Source organism: Pelmatolapia mariae, linkage group LG10_11 (genome assembly GCF_036321145.2).
Source record: "Pelmatolapia mariae isolate MD_Pm_ZW linkage group LG10_11, Pm_UMD_F_2, whole genome shotgun sequence".
In the NCBI taxonomy this organism is placed as follows: Eukaryota; Metazoa; Chordata; class Actinopteri; order Cichliformes; family Cichlidae; genus Pelmatolapia; species Pelmatolapia mariae.
This window is the reverse complement of record NC_086236.1, coordinates 6456200-6480692: the sequence shown is the minus strand read 5'-3', so window position 1 is coordinate 6480692 and position 24493 is coordinate 6456200. Positions and strand designations below refer to the sequence as shown.

The 24493-nt window shown below is 40.2% G+C and overlaps 1 protein-coding gene across 1 annotated transcript in view; it reads right to left on the bottom strand.

Moving 5' to 3' along the window:
- Positions 1–24493, bottom strand: part of tmem132e (transmembrane protein 132E) — a 436417-nt gene that overhangs the window by 175420 nt on the left and 236504 nt on the right. The window lies entirely within an intron of this gene.

The following is a 24493-nucleotide window of genomic DNA, read 5'->3' as shown; positions in this document are numbered from 1 at the left end:
TTCATGCTCGTCACAACAAACATGTTGCCAGCGAGGGAGATAATATCGGTTCTCAAACAGCAAGAGGGGGCTTATAGGGAATATGATTCGAATTTTCCACATGCTGCTGCATGCGGTTGATACCTAATGCACTTGCAAGCTGGGTCTCTCTGTTTATGTTCATAGCATTAATTGGAACTGTTTTAATAGTGATGCATTCAAAGTCACGTTCGTAGGAGTTTGGGGGAAAGAGAGTAACTGTAAAAAATACGGATTTACTTGATGATGCAAGATCGCCACTTTAGTGAGTTTATCCTGACTTGTCGATGCTGCACATTGCTGTTCCATGGCATTTATTAATTAGTTAGTTAGTTTAAATAAGATATATTCACACATAGCAAACAACAGTAATGTCCTGTATATATAGGTCCTGGTGACATTTCAAGAGCCCCATTATCCACAGTCACAGTAAAGAATGCCCTGTTGGATATTAATGCTAAAATATGAAAATTGAGAGTACTGCCCTCTGGACACCCAATATGCACCTAAAAATTGAAACATGACTGTGTTTGGCTTTCACACTTAAAAGGCTTTGCATACATATGCAACTCTCTTTGTAAGTACCTTGCGGCATTCCACCACTTCAATTTGGGATTCTGGGGAGCTCAGCTTGAGAAAGACAACACTTTAAGAGGGGCTCTGAAAATAAACACCTATGTTAATAAAGCTCTTACATGATTGCTTAGTTTTATCTTAATGATCAAATTAGGCAGCGGTATTCCCCCAAGAGAAAGGCAAAAAGGATTAGCAAGAATAGCTTTATTATGTGGATGTTTTTCTTTATACAATAACAAAAAAATTATGTTTTGAATAACTTTTCGGTTTAGAGGCAGCTTTGGGTGGATTTTGGATATAAAGGTAATAACAGCTGATGGCAATCTACAGTTCAAACTATGCTATCTATTGTGAATATGATTAAAGTAGTAATGCAAACTATAAAACAACATTATACTCACACACACACACAATATCAAAATATCAGAGCGCTCTATAAATACGCTCGTTCCAAGTACATATTGTGAATGCTTCAAAATGAAATGTGTTAGGCTGTCATCAGTAAACCTTGATCACGATGATTGAAAATGAACCGATGCCTGGGGGTGAACTTAAATAACTTAAAAGGAAATGAAAATGAGAGAAGTTAATTAATTCCACAGCCAAAACAAAGTCACAAATTAAAAGTGGGGGCGGCCCAACAGCTCACCTGGCAGACTACGTGCACCATGCACAAAGGCCGAGTCCTTCCTCCTGCCATCCAAACACAATTACGCCCCAGGCCCTTTCTCTGCATTTCACCCTCCCTCTCTCTAACCGCTTTCATGTCTTTCTTAAGCTATCTCTATCAAATAAAAGCAGAAAGCCAAAATAAAAGCGAGCCAATCATTTCACTTTGCATTATTCTTTTTCCAAGAGCGTTCCTCTTTAACGTTTTGCTCTCTAAAAAGACTTGTAATTGCTCATGCTTGCTAATTTAAGTAAAATAAAGCTCCAGACAATCGATGCCTAGCCTGTTCACAGCACTCAAATGCACCACATTGCAGGAAGCGGTGGCAAAGCCAATGCTTTCTTTCTGCAGACAAGGTGGACTCGTATGTGCAGCTCTGCGCTGCCAAGGACAACAACATCCTGGGAAAAGCTGTCAGAAAAGTGCCAGGAAATCATGGGCTGCCACCAAACATTCAGCATGTATCTGTGCTGTGTGCTGATGATGAGGAAAACAAAACAGATCATGGGTGATAAGCTCCATCCTCTCCATGGAAATGTCTGCATATACATTCGAGTCGACTGTCGACTCAGACAAGATGTACTTCTAATTCCCAGCAGCCTCAAGACGGTGACAGCTTAAACCTACTTTTCGCATTTGCGGTGTGACTGAATAAACATGAGGCAATAGATGACAGCTGACCTGGGTTTGCATCCGGTTCCATTGTGACGTGAATAATAAATGCAAACTTCTAAAAAGATATTTTATTAAAATCGCGGTATGTTTGCTGTTGGACGATGATCCCAGATACCTGTGGCAATTTGGTCGATACAGTATCTTCTTTTTTATGTGCACTGGAGAGTAAGAAAGAGAGCAGGATGGACTAAGCTGTCATCCTTAGGCCAACAGCCATAACCACGCACACACAGACACACACACAAATACTGCATGAATTCAGAATATTCTGCTGGGGCACAAAGTGTTATCTTTCACCCTAACCCTCCTTTTGCTTGACCACCACAAAGTAAACTTTTTAAAGTTTCTCTTGTGATAATGTCAGTTGATCTCTTATATGCACCTTTCAAAAAAAAAACAAAAAACCCCAAAACAAAAAAATGCTGGTGCAGCAGCTCCCATCTGAGCTGACAGCTGAACACCTGACAGCCTGTCTGGAGGGACAAAAGATGAAATCTGTCAGGAAAAAATGCGTCTTACAATAACTCAGTTCGTGTCACTCCTGTCCATTTCTAATGAGTGGAAGGGGGCAGTAGTAATGCCTTTTTTTTTCTCATGGAGGACTAGATGGTCATGATGATCCAGCGTCTCCCCCTTGGCAAAAAAGACCATATTTCCAAAGAAAGATAACCTGAAAGGCGTGGTCACATTATGCTGTCACCACCGTATTCTGTTCCATATTGTCTTTCAATCCGGAGGGAAATTTTAAAGAAACTGAGAATCTGTGTGCAGATCATATCACACCTAATTGTTCTGCTTGTGAATTCCTTCCACTAACAACTCTGTTTTAGGAATGTCTGTGTATTATTTCGCACCTTTGGCTGTCATTTTATAGAAATCGTTACGATATGGAAACACGGCCACTGCGTTACAGGTAGCTCACACAGGTTGGAAACAGCAGCACAGTCCAAATGGTTTAAACCAATGCATTTGGCAGGAAACCTAAATTGTTGATAATATCATTATACTATAATGATTGCAGTGTATGCGTATATAATTGCATGTTCTCTATCTCCTAATAGACGAGTGGACCAATCAGAAACTTCCCATAAACACTGCACAGGGCCCTGTTAGTGCCAACACCTTCATGATGTATACAAATATTTTATATACTAATCCCACAATTGTATATATATGTATTGTATGTATAGTTGTGAGTCTTATTTTGTAAGAAATGTTTACGCGTTACCATAGCGACCAGAGAGCATTAAGGGGCAGAGAGGAGTACCACAGTTTTTGTCTCGGTCGTATCATTTTATTTTGTTGTATTTATCCACGACACCTTAAAGGCCAGTCCATGAAAATATTGTCTGACGTTAAACCGGTCCGTGGCGCAAAAAAAGCTTGGGGACCGCTGGGTTAGGGTATGTTAACAGTCAGCAAATTTTTTAATCTTCCCAGTCCAGCTGAGCGGCCGCTAATTATCGATAAAGTTATCAAAATAATCCACCATAAAGCTGATAAAGTCTAGAAAATAGGAAGACAAGACAAAGTTTGTGTGAGCATCATCATGTCCTGAGACACTTTATTGGCAATATGGAATTAAATGGTATTAAATCTTCTATATCTGTAATTTATCATTCATTTTACAAAATATATTTTTATAGTGTTAATATAGTCTTTATTTGACATTTAATACGACATTTGTTATTCATTATAATCATTATTGTTCTGGTAAATTTACCAGTATGTAGATCGTCCTTATGTGGTAATGAAGTAAAAGTAAAACCTTGTCATGACTAACAGGATTGCCAACAAAGACTTGAACTCTGTAAGAGTTTGAAGAACCATAAGGTACAGAACACCTTGGATGATCTGACCGGCTGACGGAGTCACCAATATCCTGATAAAGAAACACCAGAAAAAAACAGATTTTCCCCCAAAGTGCTGCAGGGCTCCCTTAAGCCCGTCTCCCTCCTCACACTCTTACTTCAGCTCATTGTCATTTCTCTCTGACTAAAAACAGCTCTGGACAGCTGCTCTGGCAGCCATGGACCATTAGGCCACTTTTCTCCTGCTTCACCTGGGTTGGGACAGTGCTTTCCACTGAGGCGAAGGTCAGAGAAAAGTACATGTCAGACATGGTAGTGGAGAGCTGAACAGCTTTGTCTAAAGTTTATGACACAGTAAAGAAAGTATCTGTGATGCCTAGGACTTAAAATACACTGAAATACACGAGGTACTGTAAACCAAAGACGGCAGAAGCTGCAAATGAATGAATCTTTTACAACAATGCAGAATTTCGAGTAAAACTTGTCTAAAAGTGCATTCGTTATTAATCAAAACTCACTGCGCTTCTGCTTCTTTGTTTTCTCATCATGACTATTTTAGCCTATTTACTTTTTTGCTGTCACCTACGGATGCATTTTGTTTTCGTAAGCCTTTTCCCCTTTCGGGTGGTGTCGTCTTTTGTTCCTCTAATCTGGTTCTGATGGGCTTTTACTGTCATCTTGATCAGTTTTTGTTTTGTTCATTCCTTATGAGGGTTGAATCTTTAATAAAGCTTTAGTCTAGCCTTTCTCCTACACATTCCATATTCCTCTCTCTCGCTTGCTTTTAATTATTTTTCTGTTCATATAAATAAACGCATATTTCACAGTCACTTTCCTTTCCGAGTTTTAACGTCTTTGATCTCATGCTGGTTACAGGCATAAATCCTGCCCAGAATCCGACTAGTCCTGCCAGTTCACTGTGCATCTGTACGGGAGGGAACAGAAGAAGCCAGCTTCCTCAAAAGGCTGAAAAATCTCTTTGCATTTTTGATGGAAATGTGTACTTTGGATGTTGGACGTCTTAGATGTGGGAGTGCAGCCTCGCTCTGGTCTTGGGTAATATGTTGTCTCCCTACTCTGCCTTTGTGCCAGCTGCCAAACTGCACTGTTGCATCTTTTAAAAGAGCAAAGTGTTTGGAGAACGGCCAAATCTGAGACTGGTATCGCCATTAAGACTGAGGAAAATAAAGGTAAAGGAAGTCTTAAGCATTTAGGAAGCCTTGCCAAGCCCAGTTAGACGTGCATAGTTTAATTCAACATCTTCAATAGACGGTCAGTTTGAGCAACATAATTTAAAACGCACTCATGACCAAATCTAAGTAGCGATATGTTTAAGTTATCTACTTATTAAGATCTAAACTCCAAATGTTAGACGCCTGTCTATGCCAGGTTATTATTTGTTGTTTTGTGCCATGGCTCAGTTTGCTGTCAGCTGGAAAGAACAAGAGAGTGAACTTGGCCCAGTAATTAGAAAAGATGTGCTGCTGTATTCAAGGACCACAAATGCACATATCTGCCACGGCCAGCCTCCTGTATGTAACTCTGGCTGTATGTCTGAGCGCAAAATTCAGGTCCTAACAGTCAATTTCTATGTAATTGGGCAGCTGTGGTGGTGGAAAAGTGGTTACCGCTGTTGCCTCACAGTCCTGGGTTCAAATCCACCATCTGTGTGGAGCTTGCATGTTCCCCCCGTGTCTGTGTGGGTTCTCTCTCGGCACTCCGACTTCCTCCCACACTCCAAAGACCTGCAGTTAATCGGCAATCCTGAATTGCTCATAGGTGTGAACGTGAGTGCGCATGATTGTCTGTCTCTCTGTGTCAGCCCTGCCACAGACTCAACTTTAAGACTTAATAAAAAACTAAAAACTAAAGCAAAAAAACAAAACCCAAAAACAACATATAACCATTTTTGGGACAGCTTTATCTAAAGGTGACTGATTTGAGTCTGCTGAGCAAAAAAGTGGTCTGATCCTGCAAATTGCTGATAACAGCTATATTTTATTGAGCTACTCTCTTATAGTTGACTTGTCTGTATTTATAATTAGCTTCATATAATCACCAGTATTATAATGTGACACAAAGGCCAGTCCTATACTGTGGCGCAGAATATTTATTAGCTAAATCCATTTTTGTTTCATCAGCTAATTCAAAAAAGCCACCAGCCCACTTACACTTTCATTGTCTGGAGCAAATGTGGCACTGATTTGAGATTCAATTAATATAAACAATTTATTACTGACCATCGGCAGCGCAGCTGTCATTGTTTTTATTTGCTGCCAATTAAAAATCATCAAAAAGGGATTTTTTTTTTGTTTTACCTTTTTTATGACACTACACAATAGCTCAATCTGTTTGCAGAGGGTAAACATTAATTTATTAGATGCACAGCCCTGCAAAGCCACAAGTCTACCTTTATTAATATATAAAATATACAACTGCAGTTTGCTGTCCATTGCGGTCCTCCTCGGAGAAGAGGAAGAAGCGTGGTCTCAGGATTGTCTCGATTGTTGCTATTCCCAAAATTATTCTTCCTCCACAGCACATGGCACCTCTTTAAAGAAGATTTGAATGAATGAATATTAACTGGTCCCCAGGCCATCTCACTGCAGACGCTGTGAGAGACTGTTGTAAGATCCAGATATGAGAATGTCCACAATGTTCATTAATTAGGTATAGAATTCCATCATTTTTTTAAACATATAGCCTCCTGTAATTCTTTTTCTTTTTGGATAGATGGAGGGGGACAGGGTTAGCTTTATCTGCTAGGTAGGGCTGGAGGAAAGATAAGCTGCTTGGCTCCAATTAACCCCCCATTCCAACAACTCTGTGCGTAATTCTTCATAGTGTTCGTCTCCTGAAACACATTACACTGCGCCTGGTTTACAGTGTGCTTGTGCTAATATAATTAAACAGAATTAATTTAAGCGTTTCCTTTGATCGTAGCGTAGTATCAGCTGATATAATGAGGATCTGTAGTTTGTGTACTGTAAAGCTTCTCTTCAAGAATTTGTTATATTAGGTATTAAAGCAGCTTCCAGTTTTACTTTAGTGGTGCACATTTCCAGCCAGTCCTCTCAACTCAGCAACAATCATCTCAAGGTGCTTTATAATGTAAGGTAAAGACCCAACCAAGAGAGACAACTCTGGCGATCAGACGATTCCCTGAAAGCGAACACTTGGAAAAGTTAGGGAGGAAGAATTCTCAGAGCAGGAAGAGAACGCAGTGAGAACCACGCTCCGGGGGGTGCAGCCATCTGTAGCTACTGGTTGATGGTTGAGGGGAATCAGAAGGGGAAAAAAGAGGAAACCACAAACAAAAGAGAAACTACAGGAGAGAGGAAACAAGAGTGAAATATGCAGCTGTGAAAAAGGGCTCTGTGATTCCTGATCTCCAGCACCTTGAGCCTAGGGATGGTTCAGGTCACCTGATCAGCCCTAAACAATAAGGTTTAACAAAAATGAAATTTTACATCTAATTTAAAAAGTAGAGGGGCTGTCTTTCTTTCTCCTGAACCCAAGGAGGGAGCTGGTTCCACAGTATTCACAGCATGCACACTGATATTATTGCGATAATATGGTACTAACTGTTCTTTATGATATATTGGCGCCTGATGATTTTTGATTTTGAACATAAAGAATGTGAATTCTTATTCACATTCTTGAATAAGAATTCAAGAATTACGTAAATCTGTGCGCACTGGACTGGTTACTGGTTGCTCCCATCTAATCATATCCTGCATCCACGATGCCTCAAATGTATTTATTTGTCTGGGTTTTAAACTGGATGTACTTCTGTGATGTTTAAAACAAGATGTAGGCCGACGCTTCACCCAAATTCCTCTGACATTAAGCTACTTTAACCTTTCTGATCACTGCAAACCAAGTTGTACAAACACCAGAGACTGGAGTCAAGCTGATACAAAAGCTTAAAGTTAAACCTGTGCAGAGCACGGGGCAACACCTCTAGATGTAAACACAAGTCGAGACAAGAAAATAACCCTTCATCCTCAGTAAACTGGTAGTCCAGTGTCTTACTGAATACAGCAACATAAAAAACTCCTCTTCAGTGACTCAACAATTTAAGAAAAGAAAAAAAAAAACCCTCAACTCTCATGTTGTAGCGTGCAAGCAAGCCATACTCTTGTTTTTATGCTGTTCATAACACCATCTGGGATACTGATGACCAAGCACTCTCTAAACAAAGTCCCAATAACGTACAGTACTGTTCTGTCAGCAAAACTATGCAGCATCTCCACATTAGCCCTGAAAACGTGCTTTAAAATAAAACTGATGAGGCAAAGCTTTGTGGAAATCCCACGGCTTTAGCTCCTCCGGCTGCTACACAGAACGTGACAAAGAAGCTACCTTCTGAGCTCAAATCAAGAAGTTTTTGTCTTTTTTTCTTGTTTTATTGTCTTTTCTTTCCTCGCGATTCAGGACACGATGCTGGGAATATGATATCACAGTGTATGTTACTGCAGGAGTGCTTAAAATGCTTAAAAACACAGAGTGAGACGGAACTGGGAAGCTATTTTATTTCATTATGTTAAATTGATTCTTCTTGTAAATCAGAAGCTACTTTTTTTTCTTTTCATGTGCATTTTGATCTTTTTGCCACAGCAAAGCTTTTACATACCTGTGAGTCACAAGTAACAGTAGCTGCTTTTTCATTATGATAACTTTTTGTTTTTATTCACCTTTGCAGATAAAAATATGGGATCATCCCTCACTGGCCAGTTTGTTAGGGACACCTGTTCAACTTCTCATAAATAACTCTATGCATTTAGTCATGTACACATAGTCAAGATGACCAGCTAAAGCAACAAAATGGGGAAGAAAGGTGATTTAAGTTACTTTGAGTGTGAACTTTGAACATTAAAATTAAAATTAAAATTGTGTTGATAGATTCACTGATTCACCCAGATAATCCAGGCTACACGACAAAACAGGACATTAGTCCGGCCCTTCCAAAAATACATGGCAATCCCAAAATTGCTTCAGCATTTCCTAATCTGACCTTTGTAAGATTTTGGGGGGAGATTAGGAAAATGAAACTACTGTTGTGTTGATACCATACAGTGAAATCAAAGTCAGACACTGATGGCTTAACCATTAACCCTGACCTTTAAATTATGAGATTATGCGACGCTACATTTGCCTGGATTTTGGAAGATGAGAGTCTGTCAAGAGGACATGGGGTTGTGTTTGAGAAAAGCATGAAAACAGGCTGGTTTAAATGAATAATCGCATAACTGATGCTTCGATTTTTGTCCCTAGACCCACTGAGCCCCATAAATATAATAGCTTAACTCTAAAAACTAATAATATTTTTTTAAAACAATCAAATTTATCTAAATATTCTATTTAAACAACACGAAAGAGTGCCACTAAAACAAGGAGAAAAACTAAAAAGCACATCAGGTGCACTGAAAGCGGCCCAGTGAAAGATCAACAGATCAAATGCAGCCATTGTCTTAGTATTCCATCAAAGAGAAAACAGCAATACCATTTCTAGGTTGGTATTTGTCTCAGTGGACATCCCCAACAACATTTAGGATGTCAGAATTTTGTCAGATTAGCTGTAATAAATTTACAAATACTTTATGCAACTGAAGCACGATGGTTCTTTATCTCTTTTCAGAAAATGTATTAAATATATTTTTAAAAAAACTTCTGAAAAGCTGTGGCTCAGTAAAAAAGGCCCCAAACTTTAAATGCCAGCACATTCCAGTAGTTTCAGCATCTCCCTGAAGCCTCACGTTTCCATGTGCTGCCACATTCCTGCTAACGTAAAAATTTTCTGCCTGACCACCAATATACGGTTTGTATAAAAACTTTGTTTCCAAAGTTTGAACATAAAAAAAATTCCCCTCTCGCCTCTGCGGGTGGTCTTTGTTGTTTATCCTGGGACGTATGCAGAACAGCATCTCTGAACGCACAAGATGTCAAACCTTGAAGCAGATGGGCTACAACACAGAAAACCAAACTGGAAGGCACTCCTGTTAGCTAAGAACAGGAGTCTGAGACTAAAATTTACACAGGACCAACAAAATTGGACATCAAAAAATGTGCCCGGCCTCATGAGCCTCGATTTCCACAGGGTAGGGTCAGACTCAGACTCAGGTAGAGGACTAGTGTGGGTGACATTTCCTTACCTCAGTATTGTTGCTCTCCATCCCTTTATGACCACAGGGTACTCATCTTATGATGCCTGCTCTCAGCATTGAACATGACAATTGGGATGCGGTGAAACCGGAGATTTGCATAATGGATGTGCAAATGACAAATATACAGCAGGGACCTAAATCTTCAGTACTTTGTTGACTTCTTATGATGAACGCAGTTCTGAAGGCAAATAAGTCTCCAACGCGGTACAAGTAAGGTATACCTAATGAAATAAAATATCTGATAATTACATTCTCGTTTAATATTTATAGAATGTCATTGTAGATGCTAGGTACCTGCTTTTCTGTAATTCATGAACAAAAGCAGGAAAAATTACCACCTGCTGCCAAACTGTGTGAAAAGAAAAACAAGAAATGACAACAGGGCTTTGGAAATAAGCTATCATCTTTCTTCTCTTTCTAACAATGCCCTACTGAGCAGGTGCCACTTGCACGAGAAATATACAGTTTTCTGGTGAAATAAAATATAGGATTGATGTAAGCAATCTATGAAAAACATATGGTTTTATTCAACAGCGGTATTCTTAAAAGGGCACCAAATAAAAACAAATATAATAAAAAAAGGACAAAATAAATAAATCAGAACCTGAAAGTGCGTTATTGCCAAGTGTGCTTGCACACAAAACTATTTTTCTTCTTGTAAATGAAGCCCCCTAGTATTCAAACAGAACCGTAAAATGCATTACAAAAACAGAAAGTACAAGGCTACAGCAGAATACACACGCTAGTGCTGTCAACAGCTGGCGTATGTGCAAGAAGCAACGCAGTGTGCTAAAGATATAAAGATAACGAGAGGTAATGTGAATAAATAGGAATGAATTTATGCAAGAAACTAGATTATATTACATTACACAGTGGGAATATTGCATAATACATATAAATAATGTGCAAGTTCAACAAAAACCACTGAGAGCAAATTAAACAAAGTCTATTTGCAGACTGCAAGTGTCTCTCTAATTACAAACGGCTGATATATTTATGCTCTTGCTGACAAGTTTGCATTTCCTTAAGTAAGCTTGTATTTGTAAAGACAATTTTCTTGGCATCTTTTCCTGTAATCAACAGCAACTGTAGAGGGAGCTGTGATGTGTGGTCAGAGAGAGAGAGAGAGAGGTCACCTGGCTGCGAGGTACATACAGCAAGGCCAACGTGTGTGTCCAAATGTGTATTTCTAACATAATTCATCTAATGAACTCACTCAGGGGTGGAAACCTGATTGTCCAGCCTAATCACAAAGCGAGCTGAACTGGTGGCACGCTTGTATTAACTATCAGTGCAATCACAATAGTGGCTGTTAGAAAAAAGAAAATTAGAGAAAGAAAATCAAGCACAGATACAGCTTCGCTAATTATAAAATACTTCAGCAGGAGGACAGTGAGCTTCATTAAAAGGAAAGAAAAGCAACTAAAAGGAAACAACTAAAAATATTTCCTGGCAAGCTTTTAAGACACAGCATAGACATCGTCCATGCGCCCACACCTTCACTGCTAGCTACTACAGAGGTGGCTGGTACACTATCTATATTAGGGACAACAAAAAAACATGAGCTGCAACATTACTCCAGCATAAAAATCACTTGAACGTTGACCCAGACAATCCAAGCTACGTGACAAAACGGGCCATTAGTCCGGGCCCATTCTGCCACCTATGTGGCAGATTATTAGGCACATGAAACCACTTAGCTAATGTTAGGGAAAGCCTAAAGTCAAGGTCAAAACAAAGATTGATATCACTGTCTGCTATCAACACAAAGTCAGACACTCATTGACCTTCACATTATGAAATTATGTGACGCTACATTTTCCTGGATTTTAGAAGATGAAAAAGTTTGTATTTCATCCTGTCTTCCTTCTTTCACCCCAACCTGTTGCAGCAGATGGCTCTGCCCCTCCCTGAGCCTGGTTCTGCCGGAAGTTTCTTCCTGTTAAAAGGGAGTTTTTCCTTCCTACTGTCAACAAAGTGCTTGCTCATAGGGGGTCATATGATTGTTGGGTTTCTCTCTGTATGTATTATTGTAGGGTCTACCTTACAATATAAAGCACCTTGAGGTGACTGTTGTTGTGATTTGGCGCTGTATAAATAAAACTGAATTGAAATGAATTGAATATAAGAGCACGAAAACAGGCCGGTTTAACTAACTGATGCTTGTGTTTTTGTGCCAGAACTACCAAGGCCCAAAAACTATAACAGCTGAACTTTAAAAACTGATAATATAGGGAAAAAAAATCAATATTTCTTTAAATATGCTATTTAAACAAAGTGATAGAGTGTCCCTACAGCAAATGGCGACGTGACATAGTTCTTGGCACAACCTGGATTGCACATTATATGAATGTCATTCAGCATGTTTTCTTATGACTAAGATTGTTTCCCCGTCATTAAGGTTATAAGAGGGTTAAGCACATCATGTGCACTGAGAGGGGCTCAGTGAAAAAGGTCCAGCACACAGACAAACAACATATCAAGCACTGCCAGTGTCTGTGTATTTCATAAAGGCAAAAACAGCAATACCCTTTGTAGCTTAGTATTTGTCTGAGCGCACATCCCCAACAACACTGTGATTTTGTCAAATGAAATTATCCCTATTAAGTTTACAAATACTTACACTTGAAAGTCATTTATGTAACTAAGTCACAAAGCTTCTTCGTCTCTTCTGGTCGTTTCAGTTTGATTTGGCAAAGGGTGAAAACAATAACGACTGATTTTCTCACCACCGGTACCCATCTCAGCCTATTTACTGAAGAGATACGGCAAAAAAGCATCAGAGAAAAGAAAAAAAAATCAAACCCTGAGTTTCATTTTAGGCCTAGTGGGTGTATCTACAGCATGCTGCTGCACCATGACTGTGATAAAGCAGCTCTTCTGAAAGCACCAACCAACAGTCAGGGTTCCAGGTGATATTGTTCTTAAATAATACTCTGTGCCAGTTTCAAATTCTATAAAAATGTATTTAAAAAAGCACTTCTTAAAAGCTGAGGCTCAGGAAAATGTCTAAAAATTGAAAATGCCAGCAGATTCCAGGCTTCAGCATTCTCCCTGAAGCCTTGTTTCCATGCGGATGACATCGCTGATCTCGAAATTGTGGCACTGCATTGCGTTAACCTCTGCCTCCTTAATATGCTCAGTGAACACTTGGGATAATTTCACAGGAAAACATCAAACCATTTCATTAGGGGTTGTTTGTAAAAAAGGAGAAAACATCCAAGCAAACAGACACAATGTGCTTATTTGAGCACCAGAAAACTACACAGACTGTCCTGTATATGCTTGCATGCAGGTTACGCACCCATTAGCTCGTGGATATTAATTATTTGCTCTGTGTTACACAGATGTCAGATGTCTAATGTGTAATGTATTCAAGTGAGTACAAACTGACATCTGTTGAGAGAGACGTTTCACAGCTATGCAGGAGATGTGAGTAAATTTTATAATGACAACCGGCACAAGCTCTCATCCAAGGTTAAAAGCCTGCAGACACACCGGATATTTGTCTTGACTGTATTGCAGAAAAAAGCCACTTAGAGCTGGTGCTGATGGACTGACAAAATGTTTGCAGTCATCCGCAGTTTTGCACGTCCAAGTATGATCAATGAGGAATTGCACAAACAATGTGTGTTCAGAATTCCTCGTCCGCCTATAAAAAAACCTCTCGACAGTTTTAATTCTGACACGCTTCGTTACACAACTTAATTTTAATGCAGCCAAATTCAATCAGGCAATTTTCATCATTACAAATAAAGATGACAATAATAATATTTTCTGCAGCAGATTTTGGAGGGGAAAAAAAGGATCATATTAACCTAAGTTTGTAATTTACTGAGTCTGCAGTTTTACATATTTTCGAATTCTAGCCAGTAGCAGGTTTTCTGTTTTGGAATGCAGCAGATTAATTAAAAAAACAGAAATGCAGACAACATGTAGGCACAGAAATTAGAGGGACTTCAAAGAAAGTCTTAAAAATGCAGTTTGACACAAGGCATCGAGATCAGGCAATAAAGCAGGAGCCACCCCTACTATTAATTACACTTTAGCGTTGCTTATTTAGAAAGAAAATGTCAAATTTGATCTGATTAGGAGAAAGAAACTGGTGCTTTCTATGACCCTGCAGCTTCAGAGAGGTACTGCAAACCTCTGGTATTATTCACTGTGCATATAACGCTTAAAATTCCAATTAAAACAGCAAATATATAGCATTGATCAAACAATATTTCAATGTGATGCTTTCTGTTACATTTCGGTATCTACTGCAGCTTGTACCTATTGCAGAAATAACTTCTAACATACAAACTAGTACATCTAATATCCCTATTTTCCACGCAAGTTGAACTCCTGAGTGGCATTAATTCCAACAAGATTTGTAGCCCACACTAAACTGAGATTGCACATTTTCCGCTGTGCCTGTCCCCATCACACAGCCTGACCAGCACATTCTCATTCCCAGAACATCAAATATTGCTGTTTTTTCTTTTCTTTTTTTTTTCAAAGCCTCTGGCATCTCACAGATAGGCACAAAGTGTTCTTTGGCATCTGTGTATGAAGCATCGGGTTCGTGGCAATAGAGAGATGCTAACATCCCTAACAGTCTGATTTTGACTGCAGACATACCTCTTCTCATTCGCCTTTTCAGTTTCAGATTAATTCACATATGACATTTGCGTGCAGCATCATTTATGCCTGAATATCATTAAGCAATCATTTCTCATCCTATTTTGTTTCTTATTTGTTTTCTTGTTTGAATTATTCTTAATGTTTTTGTTATTTTGTGCTAAATGTCTGTACTGTAATGTCCTGCATGAATACGTTGATTTGACGTGATGTGGCTAAGCATCAATTTTCAGTGAGCAGGGCTGAGATTGACTGCCGCATGCTTTAAAGCCTAAATGTATGCAGTGAATAAAAACTAAAGTGCAAGAGAGTGAAAACCAGTATTCAGTGAAACATGTGACTATAAACACATTACACTGTTGGTAACACAGTAATTTAATGCATTTAGTAATCACATTACAGTTACAATGATGTCATTACTTGCGCTATAAAGTATCTGCACCCATCATCTTCTTCTTGTTGTCGTTCTGGCTGTTCTTTCTTTTTTGGTCACCACACCGAATCATCTGCCTCCACCTCCCCCTATGCCTTGCATCCTCCTCTGCCACACAAAGCCTGCATGTCCTCCTTTACTACATCCATGGATCTTCTCTGTGGTCTTCCTCTTTTCCTCCTGCCTGGCAGCTCCATCTTCAGCATCCTTTGCCCAGTTTATCTGCCAGCCCTCATCGCATACCTGCCCAAATCATCTCATCCTTGCCTCTCTAACTCTGTCTCCAAACCGCTCGACCTGAGCTGTCCCTCTGATATACTCATTTCTAATCCTATCCATCATGGCCGCTGCAGGACAGACAGGATTAGAAATGAGTATAAAGAAAAAAGAAAAAAAATAACAACATCAAACATGCTTTCTTCTTCCTGCCCACTTGCACTACAATCAGCTGATTCCAGTTGATGTGCAGGAAAGAGAGCAGCCTACAGTTTTTGTGGAGTGGGGATATGAACTTTACTTTTACTGCACGAAAGGACAAGAGTGCCACAGTAGAGTGCAAACTGTGCCCAGGACAGAAACAACTGCATTATACTGATAACACAACACTGGCTCTTTGCAAACATCTGCGCACACAGCATGCTAACACGAGGGTAGCAAATATCTCAGAGCCTGATCATTAACAGGCAACAAAGGCAGTGATGAGCAGTCAGACTTGCAGCATTTCAGCTTCTGAGTAGAATCACGGTCAGAATGTGAATCAAAGTCACCTCGAGCTGGTTTTGAAATGAACTTCATGTTGTCAGCTTTGTGTTCATACTTGAAAACTTGGAGATTATTTCATGTATGTCTTCAGCTGAACAGAATTTTACATCAGTGTTCGGGACTGTAGCCTAAGATGTTTTTTGTTAACTTGTTACAAAATAATGCAAATGTACCAAAACAAGTAGTGCAATGAGTAACAACCCTGGTCTCCAGGCTAACAAACCCGTGACAACACCACTCATACAACCTCTAAATGCAAACTTTAAAGAGGACCTTTAGTTAAGCATCAAATATTCCTGCAGCAAGAACATCAAGACCGCGACTCCATTGGGCACATTATGCAGCATCTGACAATATTCAACACACTGGGATCAGTAACAGTAACTTGACTGACACGGCGTCCTAAGATAGAGAGCTGAACGCTCTTTCAGATTGTCACCGTGTTGCATTTCTCTAATATGGACAGATGAGTCCTGACTGTAGCTTCTAATTTATCAGAACTTCCCATTAATCAATCAAACAGACAAGGTCCGATGCCTTCACTCCTCTCATTACTGTCTGACTGAGCACATTGTGCTATTGCACAGGCTGGGGTTTGTACCAAAGCTTTGAATACTGCAAACCTTTGTTTTATCACTCTGTAATGACCTAGCTTGGATTACGCCCCCAAAATGAACACTTCCGGAAAAAACCCTCCATATTGAGACGTGTCAGAGGTAGGGTAGCAGATGTAATGGCTCTAACACCGCTAATGGCTGCATTTCATGTAGGTGAGCAAGTTCTCTGACCCGGGCATTCTACAAGCTGACTCATTGGACCTTAATGTACCCGTACTGTTTCTGCTTAAAAAGACAGATTGAATGATCTTTCCTGGAAATCTGTTACTGACACATTTATTATGTATGTGCAAATAAATACTCCTCGGACATGTCGAGCCCACCTCGTGGATAGACACTTGCAAAACCCAACAGGATTACAAAAGCAACACGGCAGCCTCCTCACCGCAGACCTCCTCTTTCCTTGCGTCCTTGCTCCCCTCTCATCCTCCGCCTGCTGTCAGGATGAGTGTCGGGCTCTTTGCTTTCCCAGATGTTAGCTGGCAGGAAGAGGCTGCACGTCTGTCATCAGTCAGGGCAAGTGACAGCCACGTCAGCGGCCTGTCACAGCTGCCGTTCCTCAGGTCACTGGGGGTGTCACCGACAAGCCTCCGCACCCAGCCGACTATCGCAAATCTGCAGAGGAGACTAAAGGAGCCTCTGCTTTGGCAGGATGGCGATAAAAATATAAAAGTCGCAAACCTACTCTTTCAACATGTTGACCTCAATCCAAAGATTTTCTATTCAGATTTGTCTTATCATATGTTAAAACCACAGGATGTTAAACTCCCTCGAAGAGAACAAAACTGCATAACAGATTACGTGTAATCCTTGAATACGGCGCAGCAACAAATGGATGAGGCATCAGACATAAGTCTATATCTAGGTTGCCAACTAAACACCTATGCACAAATTCATGTGGACAAGGACTTATGCACGCTGCCTGCCCACACACTGACGTCAGCTCGGACCGACCTGTATAAATAAATGGTCGATACAGTAAGCCACCAAATGTTACAGTCCGATCCTGCAGGGCTTTAATGAAACCATTTTTTACCCCCACCAAACACGCTTACATCACCAGCCAGAAAATGCTGTGACCCATTTTGACTCCAAATGAATCACAAACTATCTTTGAGAGTCTTATGAAAAAAGATTTCAATATCTGGTACCTCTCAAACTCAATCCATTTCAGCTGACTTACATGCCTAAAATAAACCCAAACACAGATCTCTCTTACTCAGGCTGGACTGACTTCCTGACTGCTTTAATAAAAATCAGACAGCACATCAGGGCAGGGTCACTGTGGGAGCATTTGCCAACCTCTCGTTTTCTTGTTAAATTAAAATAATTGATAAGAGTAATAGATTACTCACTATCGGACGTTTCCGCTTGGTAGAAAGTCAGAAAAAACCTAAACTCATGTTAGCCTGAATGTGCTGCTTACACCTTAAAGACAAAAACAGCATCATCTCAAACTTTGTATTTACACATTTGAAGAAGAAGAAGTCAGAAACAGGATTTGATAGCTTGCAATTGTTCAGTAAGTAGGAACTATACAAGTGTTGCTTCCACTTTGCAACGCCGCCAGTTTACCCTGCGAGGTGTCTATTTGGAAAAATGGACGATAACTGGGAAGTGACTGGACTAGACAGCATACCAGTCCAACATTATACTGGATATGCTAAAATCGATGCTACAGGTGACACGGGATTGGTGGTGCAGTAAAAAAAAAAAAAAGTACTGATTTGTAAATAACTGGACATTAATAAGTTGAGTTTATTATATAATATTATACTATAGTATATGTCATACTAACTAGCCAGCTCATTGTCTTTCTCTCGATCATACGTTCTTTATAAATGTGAATGAAGGCAGATGTGAATCCCTGTATATCCCTGCCAATCATGTCTTTTATCCTGTCTTCCTTCAGATGGCCCCGCCCCTCCCTGAGCCTGGTTCTGCCAGAGGTTTCTTCCTGTTAAAAGGGAGTTTTTCCTTCCCACTGTCGCCAAAGTGCTTGTTCATAGGGGGTCATATGATTGTTGGGTTTCTCTCTGTATGTATTATTGTAGGGTCTACCTTAAGATATAAAGCGCCTTGAGGCGACTGTTGTTGTGATTTGGCGCTGTATAAATAAAATTGAATTGAAAAATTGAATTGAATTTCTAAATGTTGCCAATACAAACAGAGACAGTGGAAATTAAGGCACAGTTTTAAAGATTAAAGACATTTTATGACAGTTTGATCTCATTTGACCTTAAAGAAGAGGTCAGCGGTCCAAATTCATGTATCATTCCCTATATGTGTACATGCTGTCGGTAAGAATCATAGTTTCTTGTCAATTTTCAACCAATAAATCATGAAGTCGACTTTGAAGGCCTCAGTGGATGTGAGCCAAATTTTAATGGATCGTTAACATGACCTCACTCTACACCCCTGCAGAATTGTCTACAGTTTATCAGAATTCATTGAAGGTTTTTTGAGCTACAGTTTCGTGTGTACAAACAGACAGCACACAAACGCTGTAAAAACATAACCTTGGCAGAAGTAAGAATTATGAGGCTTCTTGTGTTGGCGTTTGCTCTGTATGGACTGAAAATCCACCGTATGCTCTAAAGACACATAAATGACAGGTGCCATTTGTGGTTCAGTGCACCGCAGGGGAGGTCAGAAGGTCGGGTTTGACTTTCTTTGATTCTGTACTTCTCTCTCAAGAAATCACAGCAGGAATTTTATATTATATTTTCCCTCAACCTCTGTGTTTATAATCTGAAAAAAGAAAAATTCCAGTCTCCACTGGAAAATATTTAGCAGTTTTGCAAAACGATGTCAAACTGTGAGATCAGAAACATATGCAAACATCCATGGGAATACAGTATATGAGGTAAAAACAGTTTGTGCAGTTCTAATGAGCTTGAAAGTCAATATTTGGTATGACCATCTTCCTGAACTCTCTTAGACAAGCATTCATTTGGAATAGTTCTTCAGACTTCCTGAAGGAAATTCAAAGCTTTTCTTTGGATGTTTGCTGCCTTCTGTTCCATCCTCTTTGAAAATGATCCCACTCTGCTACAATAATATTGAGATCTGGCTCTGAGGAGGCCAGTCAATGGTGTTTTGCTGTGTGTTTTTTGGTGTGTTTGTGGTTATTGTCATGCTGAGAAATCAAGGCCTTGCTAACTAGACATTTTCCAGATAGTATTATGGATGGTAGATCAAAATCCATATTTATATTTTTTTTAATTATTATTTAATTCCATCACCTGTGACCAGATCCCCAACACTACAGGCTAGAAGTTGTTCCCGACTATGACAGAGTTGTATAGTTGCATAATACATGATCAATAAAAAAACAAAAAACAGATACTGCGCACATAATAAACCACCCGCCTCCGCTCCACACCGTGAAAGTCAAATAAAGTCAAAGAGGTCAAATAAAGGAAAAAACATGACAGAAAGCAGTATCAGCATTTCTAAATAGCCTGCACAGTTTCATCGGGACATTAACATCAGGACAAAGTTAAAGCAGAGACAGACTAACACTTCTGAAATTGATAAAACGGCATCTGAGACACAGAAAAGTGTGAGCTCGCATTAAAAATGGACCTTAAAAATAACCAATAAGTATCCTTTTGATCAAATGGAGAAATATTGTTTTTCCCCTCCCATTCTTGTTCCTGTGCTTTCATTACAATGTTTTTGTTTTCATTTCAAGGGTTGTCAGCTCATGAAACTACCTAAGCACACAAAAGACCGTGGAACCTTTCCATTTGGGAGAAAAAAACCCTGAAATTGGCACTGAAATGTTTTCCTAAGACAGCAGGAAAAAGCAAATGAGAGATCTGAAAGCTAAGCCAGGGGTGTCAACACTGAAAACTGTCCATACTAATTACTTCCCAGAGGGAGTTTCCACTTTATTCCCTCTCTGTTGTCAGCAAAGTCACAGTTTCAACTGCAAGAGAGCGCTCTTACTTCCACTCCCAGGGAATGCTCAGCATCCCATTTCCATTTTGATTTGCAGTCAAAGTATAATACTGCTGTTGTCTTCTATTTAAATGCAAAACATGACACTATTCAGAGTGTGTACTGTACGTATAGTGCCGCAACAGAGATGCAGTTTATAGACGCTAATCAGGAGCAGTGTAACTGCAGGGCTACGATGACACCCTGCTTAAACCAATCTGATTATATTGATGTGTTTATTTACTGCATGTGCTCAGGGTTATCATAACTCATCGAAGTTGCGCCCACACCCTCACCGTGCTTTATCTTCTCTCCCATTTCTTCCCTTATTCGTTTTTAACCCCACCTTCCATTTCTCCCTCCTGCTTTTTCAGCTATTTTTCCCCCTACTGTGTTCACTCCAGTCTTCATCAGTCATGCACTCATTGCTGTTCTCTTTCTTTCCCATTTCTCCTCACACTCCTCCTGCCTTCCCTCTTTTCTATTCAGATCACTCACCTTCATTTCAACACCCCTCCTCCCCCTGATCGCTTCACGTCATCTCTATCCTTTCCTCCCTGTGCTTCCATCCCTCCCTCGTGAAAAGCCACGGACCAAGGACGCAATGGGCTGATAACAGTGTGATGTGCATTTGCGTGGCTTCATGCCACTGAACTCTCTTCTGTCAGACTCCTAATAAATGACCTCTGCTTCTATTGATACATGTCTGATACGTCAAAAGAGTCAGATTCACCGAGTTAACTATAAAGGCACAGTGTGCGGCGTGTAGCAGTGCGTGAGTATGTGAGTGCGGTGGGGCTAATGATCTTAGATGCTCGGTGCTGTCTCAGCAGACTGACATCTGGGTAATGAAGTCCTGATGATCTTTCTGGAATAAAAGTTCGACGTGATATAGAGCCATGCTGCTTCAGTCGCCATTTACCTGCAGCCTTGTCAGGACTCTTACTGCCACATATGGATGTGACACAGCAAGGCCCACCTCACACCTGGCATTAACACAGCACCTGAGAGATAACACTGTCCTTTTAGAGTGTGTGCAAACGAAGCCAGGGAACATCGAAGACTTGACCATACCAGCCTTTTTAAGATAATCAGGCACATTTTTAGTCACTTCAGGAGCAAAGTGGAACTCACCTGTCAGAGGAAACAAAGGCACACTCCAGAAACGAACGGAGATCAAAGTGTTTTCTGCCAGCCTGAGTAGTAACTTGTTAAATTTGACATGCCGTCACAGTACTGGGTGCTTTTTAGGCAAATGAGATCTTTATTGCCAATTAAAGGGATTGAAGTATAACAGGCACGGACAAACATGCAATCATTTCCATGATGTTAGGTAATTTGGGTATTCACACTTAGCTGTCACACTATTGACCACACTCTCAGACAGACCACGGTGGATATAATAAGTATACACAAATCGAAATCAACAAAGGAATAGCTTCACCGGAAGAAAATTAAAGCTTTGGATTGACCGAGCCAGAGTCCAGACATCCAACAGGAAATCTGTTGGCTGACCTGAAGTGGGCTGTGCACAAGAGAGGCCCTCATATTATGACAGATTTGAAGTGTTTTTGCAAGAAGAGTGGGCCAATATTGGCAAGTCAAGATGTGCCATGCTGATAGACTCTTACACAAAAAGACTGAATACTGTGATTAAATCCAAGGATGTGCAACTAGCTTATTGCATGTTTTTAAAAAACAACATTTTTTACATTTGTTAGTTTTTCAGTTGAACTGTACAGGTTTGTAGGTCACATAAAAGGTGGTAAAGATTTAAAATGATTTATTATGCTGTCATGTTTTAACATCACAAAAACCCAGCATTTTTAATTGGGGTGTGTTCACTTTTTATATTCACTGCTCATGGAAAACGAAAAGGAAAAAAATCCAATAATAATCCATAATGCTGAAAAGCACAGGGCAGGGCTATGGGTAGAAACTGGTTACAACCACTGCACTAAAGGATACAATATTAGTGTCACATTTGTCTCACCTAGGTGTGAAAACTGTATGCATGTATTAGCACTCAAGAGATAAGCTTTAATTACCATCGCTGACTAAATTAGCAGCTATGGCTAAGGCTGTAGATTAGGTGATCCAATAATTGCAAAGTTGATGGTCTAGCAAGAAGGAATTTAGCTGTTGCTTTTATATATACACCAGTCAGGCATAACATTATCACCACCTGCCTAATATTGCGTTGACCCCTCTTTTGCTGACAAAACAGCCCTGACCCACTGAGACATGGACTCCATTAGACCCCTGAATGTGTGCTGTGGTATATGGCAACAAGATTTTAGCAACAGATCCTTTAGGTCCTGCAAGAAGCAAGGCGGGGACTCCATGGATCGGACTTGTTTGTCCAGCATGCAAATTTGAAGGTCAAGTAAACACCTCAAACTCGTCGTTGTGCTCCTCAAACTGTTCCTGAACCACTTTTTCTTTGTGGCAGGTCACATTATCCTGTTGAAATAGGTCACAGCGATCAGGGAATACCGTTTCCATAAAGGGTTTACATGGTCTGCAACAATGCTTAGGTATGTCAAACCAACATCCACATGGATGGCAGGACCCAAGGTTTTCCAACAGTATATATTTTTGCTATATATATATACACACTTTGTTAGCAAACCAATCTTAATATTGATGGTTAGGGGTTCCTCTTATGGTTAGGAACAATGCTTTTACTAACTTCTGGGGATGTTTCTTGTGCTCAAACTCTACATGTCCAATCACAGTTTGTAAGAGAATTTATCCAGCCATCTATTTCCCCCCTCCCAGGCAAGACAAAACGTAACACTGGCATGGCGGGCCCGGTGGATCTGTTACATGCTTTGCTGTGATACTGGACTGGATCCAGTATGTGTTTGGAATGGTTCCCTATTATTTCTCTTTGTTTTGTTTGTTAAAATCACATTCACAGGTACAAATAATAGCATAATAACTGGCTTAGTGATGCTAATAATAGAAAAGAAAGTGAACAGTGGCAGAAGAGCAACGCCACATTCAAATTGGGCACCTGCAAACTAATGTATTCAGTCTTTAATAGACAGAATAATTACTTTCTGCAACAGTGATCAGGTGTGTAGTTTTGTCAGTTGCGCCGAATCAGACGCAGTTTTCTACCAGAGATGCAGCAAATAAGATAAGGCTGAAAAGATTTGCTTTTGAGGATGCAATAAACAGTGCTGATGCGTTTTGCCAGCAGAGAGTTGATTTGGTGTGCTTATATTCAGATGCACGATGTCCATCAGCCCTTGTATGGGTTTACCTATCCTGCTGCTCCCCACACCCTCCACCTTCTGGACATAAATGATGTTATCCTCACTGAACCAGCTCATTTGTTTTCCTCACTGATGATGCACATGCTGCATCATATAGGGTTTGGAGCACAGTTTTACTTGTCCAAGCTTTCTTTAAGGCTGTCTTCTGTTTGCCCTGCCTCACTGTGTATCAGTGTGTGAGGCAATTCTGGGTGCCCGTGTTTTTTTCTCCACACTCGATTTCACTTGTTTCGCCATTTCTGATGGAGTAAATTGATGCGACAGGAGCACTCTCTCTCTCTCGCCTAGGTGGCAGATTTTACACTGACAGTGAAGAATTTTTTGTGTTCTTCTCCCAAACAAAAGAAAAGAGGTTGCCGACAGGGGCAAACCAAGCACATAAACCGTTGACAGACAAAGAGGAGAAGATACAGAAAATGGCAAGCGGGAGATTTCTTAGGGTAAATGTGAACACTATATACCGTATAGAAGTTAAAGAGCATACCATTAATCTCCATACTGGTACACGCTGCTACAGTAGGTGTAAGTATGTTAAAACAGCAGCGGACTGTGTTAAAAACTGCAAATTAACTGACACAAATTTGATGGGAACTGAATTTTTTTAAAAGTCATTATTTTCTTGTTTTCCAGTGTTGAGGATTATACCAGCATGTTTTGCACTCAGCCTTGTGGACTGGCACTGGGAGTTGACACTGCAGGAAAAACCGGGTCAGAAGTCTTTACTGTGCTCATAGAGGCCTCCTCCATCCTATCTGTGCCTCCGCCGCCTCCCTGCGCTGCACACAACAAGTGTGTGTTTTCGTAAGCCAGATGAGACAGCAGGCCATCTGGTGGCCTTCATCTGAGAGGTGAGTTTGGGGGCAGCTACACGGAATGGAATTATGGCTCGCTATCTTACATTCACCTCCTGCT